This window comes from Octodon degus, unplaced genomic scaffold (genome assembly GCF_000260255.1).
Source record: "Octodon degus isolate 3935 unplaced genomic scaffold, OctDeg1.0 scaffold00136, whole genome shotgun sequence".
In the NCBI taxonomy this organism is placed as follows: Eukaryota; Metazoa; Chordata; class Mammalia; order Rodentia; family Octodontidae; genus Octodon; species Octodon degus.
In genome coordinates, this window is record NW_004524712.1 from 177,291 (window position 1) to 182,179 (window position 4,889).

General features: G+C 36.9%; 1 pseudogene; it reads left to right on the forward strand.

The window, feature by feature from the left end:
* The first annotated feature begins 511 nt into the window (after positions 1-511).
* On the forward strand, positions 512-2,048 carry LOC101565685 (annotated as a pseudogene).
* Positions 2,049-4,889: the final 2,841 nt, after the last annotated feature.

A 4,889-nucleotide genomic window follows, 5' to 3' on the forward strand; every position in this document is an offset into this window, starting at 1 on the left:
AGATATATAGATATAGACAACAGTCAATATCATGCTAAATGGGGGAAAGCTGAAAGTGTTTCCCTTATGATCAGAAATGTCAGAGATGTCTATTTTCACCAATATTGTTTAACAGTGCAATTAGTACAGCAGTTTAAAAGTCTTAGTAAATTGGTATGCAAATTGGAAAAGAAAAGTTAAATTATTCATGTTTACAGATGACATGATTATATGCACAGAAAAATGTAGATATTTCATTAGGAAGCTATTAAAACTGATAAATCAATTCAGTAAAGCTGCCTCAACACTCCATAAAGGGTGATAGGGATTACATTTGTCAGGAAGAAATTGGGGCAGCATGTAGCTAAAGAAAATTCCTAGGTGTGCCCTGGCTGTGTTGTAAGGAGGCCTCCTAACAATGTGGGAACTTTGAGTCTACAACCTTGAGTATGACATTTTGATCATCAACATTATCCAGAGAAAATTTTTGATCAAAAAGCAGAAATAAGAAACATCTTAAAGGGTCACAAGAATGAGATCGCAGGTGGTGGGAAGGTCCCCAGAACCCCTGTGCATGACTCTGTGTTCACTGTCCCCTGCTTTGCGAGTTCTGAGGTATTTTCCTGCCAAGGTCTCCTCAACATTTTACCCCTGACACTGACCAACAAGGCAACCACCCATGCCCCTTCAAGTGAATGTTGGTGCTTTAGACCCTGGGAGGGCCTAAAGAACTGTGGTAGAATTTTATCCCTTGTTTAATTCAAAACAAGGTTATGCTGTATATTGATTCAGTATTTTAATAAATCCTTCTGATGTTCTTTAATTAGATGCTGAACTTGGAAATCATAATTTACACCATCCATTAAAAGCTGCTCAAGTTTTTCAATCAGTCTGTTTTATTGCTGTTAAGATTTTTTCATCAATTGGACAATTTCAGACTGAAACTCAAATTAATATAGTGCTGAAATTAACACATTTACCTCCTCCTCTTATGCTCTTGATCTCTGTGAGGTTCTACTTGATTATACATCTCAGAGATTTTGTATCATGCAAGGAATTGTCATTGCAATGACAACTGGAACCAAGTATACACAAAGTGCAAGATTCCTTTGTTCAGGTGAAGCATGCCCCCTTTCAGAAGGATTTCAGTATATAAGAGTGCACGTGCCTGGTGCTACAGAATCTGCAACAGTGAAACATGACTTTCTGTGTAACCTATGTTCATCTTCACTTCAAGAAGACAGAAAATTTCAAGTACTTGGTGATAAACAGGTAATTGAAATAATTACCACAAAAGCACTTCACACTTTTCAAGGATGTTCTAAGAATCAGTACTTTCAGTCTTCCCAAGAGATGAATTAGTAAATAAATAGGAAATAAGTATAAAATTATTGGGATTGTAGGGTGTGTCAAAAGTTCACAAATAGCTGTCTGCGTAGAAGCAAATTGCATCACTTTTTGCAATCCAAAAGTTTCTTCCGAAATCAGTGACAACTTCAATTGTCTCCTCTCCTTGACTTCCGGTTCATGCAGGAAATTTACAGCAAAACTTGTCAATATCTTTGCATCATAAATTGTTCCTCCTGGGACTTACAATTTGTTGACATTATGTTTGTTGATGAGTCTAGTACAGACAAGTGATTGTAAGAAGGATCTAGAAAGTTGCCTGGATATTTTGTGAGTATTTTTAGCAATTAACTTGACTTTTGATTTTTTTTTAAAGGAACCAGGGGTTGAACTCAGTTCCTTGCGCTTATCAGGTAAGCACTTATTGTACTGACCTATCTCCCCAGACCCTGGATACTTTAATTATAACAAGTGATGCTCTACTTTTAGATAGACTTTTAAATTTTAGCATAAACCTTGTTCTCCATGGAATGCATCATCCAGCCTCTACTGAAATCTTTCCTACTCTCTCCAGAAATAAATATGGAACTGGAGCAGTTAGCATTCAAGCTCGCAATGCTTTGCCAGCTAGCAGTGGTATCTGCTTTATAGAAGACTTGTGCTCACACAAAAAAGATAAATTTGAACAACTTCAATCAGCCTCCCCCACCCTGAGATTATAGGTGTGTGTCACCACGCCCAGCCTGACTGCAACTTCTACATAAGCATCAGTAGCAGCAGCAGCAGCAGCAAGTAGCAGCATCATTGTCACCCCAGTTCCCTGGCCCCCAAGAGTAGTTCTTGAGTACATAAGAATGTGTTCAGCCTTCTCATGAAAATACATAAGTCCCTATCTACTTGACAATAAATTTTACCTAGACCCCCCCCAAAAAAAAAAGAATGAGATCAGAAAACTCTTCATTCCAAGAGAACATGAAACATAAGACCATAGTCAGCCTGGTCATTATGAACTATAATAGGTTTCTGAGGAGGTAACAGTAAAAGCTTTTTCTTATTTATCATAATTCTTGCCTGAATTATGGAAGATAAGTGACTGCTGGCCTATCAGCATCCTGCTCACCAATGTATTTGTAACAACTTGTTTACCACACCTTCTCTCTTGTTCTTAATATCCCTTGTAAGACCATATATCCCTTGAATGTCACTTCAAGAACACTTCTCCTGAAGGAATAGAATTTAGGCTTTCCCTCAAATGCTCATCCTCCTTAGGGTTCAAATAAATTCTGTTTTCACTCTTAGTTCATGTATCTCAACTTGCCTTTCAGTTTAAGAGTATGTGTCAGACTACCACACTGTTCCTCATAAATATGTACCATTATTATATGTTGATTAACAAAAAAACCCTTTATATAAATTTAAATTCTTCCAAATGCATGGAAGTCATTTGAGTTTTGCATTAGTTTTTTTGCTTGCTTTATCATTTTTACTTTGTCACTATGTTTGTAAAATCAAAAATTTTGTTTCATCATTGTTATGACTCTCCCATAACAAAATACCACTCACTAGACTGTTTAAGCATGAGAAATTTATTTTCTTGCATCTCTGGAGTCTAAAAGCCTATGAAATATATGAAGCCAACTTGGTTTCTTCTCGATGCTTCTGGACTTGACATATAGATGGCTGCCATTTTGCTGTGTAGTAGGTCTTTCCTCTGTACATTTGTGTCCTGGCTATGAATAATTTCACATTTCCTCTTTCTAGGGAACATCACACGTGTTGGATTAGTGCCCACTCTCATGGTTTTGTTTTAATGGAGTCATCATCTTCAAAACACCAGTAGGAGGCATTAGGAAATTAAACACATATACATGAATTCACAGGAACCCCATTAAGTCCATAACAACCCTACTGATCAAATAAGGTGAGGGCAATATTGAATCTCACAAACACATTGATGCCAATATTTGTGAGACATGATGCACTGTCTTTTATTATCAAGAAAATAAAAATCACTGCCGATCATGCACTGCCCTGCTAATCATTTGGTATCTAGACTGTCTACTATATACTTAATGAATGTACTTTCTTAAGAGTATCTAGAAATACTCTTGTATCTAAGGAGATGGAAAAATCTGTCCTGCCTTCATGTATGTGGCTTTGGATTTGTAAGCCAGTATTTTCAATCAATCTTAGGAATGAAATATGACGAGCTTCATCAACTTGAAGATCTCTTGCATACTTAGAACCTATAAAACATGTTGTTAATTTATTATAAAATAAAGTAATAAATAAAACTATAATCATTCCTCTAATAATTTGTGTAATTATTTCAAAATATATTCCCCTAGCACTTTTTTCTAACTTTTTCTGTATATATGTCAGTGCTGTATTATAACTAAAGTTAAATCTGTAAGAAATGTAAAACTAAACTCACATATATGGTTATATGTTGAGTACTATATATAAAAATGTACATATACATACACATAAAAGAATCTTACATGATAACAAGCTAATTAACTTTACGCATGTGTTGCCAATTTTCCTGACTAAATTGCAGTGACATAAAAATCTGAAGCTATGTTCAAGTATGAACAGTCAACTGTATGACTGACATCAGGTTAACAGTTGTGAGGTGACACTGTATATAAGATGAATACAGCCCTGGATTAACTACTGGTCAACTTGTAACACCAAGCTGAACTGCATCAGTGTGGTTCTGGGTGTGACAGGCCCACCTGAATATTGTTGCCAACAGCACAAAGACAACTAGAAGGGAATGTGGCATGTTATCAATCCTCTTAGAGAAGCCTGTCACACTGGTTTTCCTGATATGAACTCAGCTGTTCTCATTGTAGTAAGTGCTCAGTCCCTCACTGCCACTGAGGATGGCTGTGGTCCTCTTCAGGAGCGCTCTGGTCCTTACCTTGGGCACCAGTCACTTCCTGGCTCCAGTGCTGATCACTCAGCCTAGTGGCACAGATCCTTCACTACACTGCAGTAGAGCTTTCTAGCTTCCACCATTGACGTTTGGGCCTTCCCAGTGCAGATCCTTGGTACAGACTAGCATGAGGCATTGTTGTGGGCCCTAGGCCTCCAGCTGGACTCATGAAGGAAATTGCCATGGCTCTAGGACTTCAGTTAGGTTCTTTGTGTCTCTAATGTGTATAATGATCTCCTGCACTCTTCTGCATTTGACTCTTTGGGTAAATATTATAACATAATCCTATAAATGATATGTGCTGCATTAAATCTCTTGCCCTGTGAAACCTGACTACAACAAATACTAAGTTCTGAGAAGTTATCTGGAAAGAAATATCTGTCTTAGAATTACTCTGTTATGCTTTTTCCAACAGCGAATTAAAATAAAATTTTAGAAACCTGTATGATTTCATTTAATTTGCACCAAAGAAATTTCAATATTAGATATGTAGAAACTAAGATGGGGAGGACATACACATAAAATGTTCAGAGTCTACAATCAGAAAACATGGTTCCAATATCAGGGGTCATGCCATGTCTCCAAAGACAAAAATCAAAGGAATTCTCAAGTTCTTCTGTAC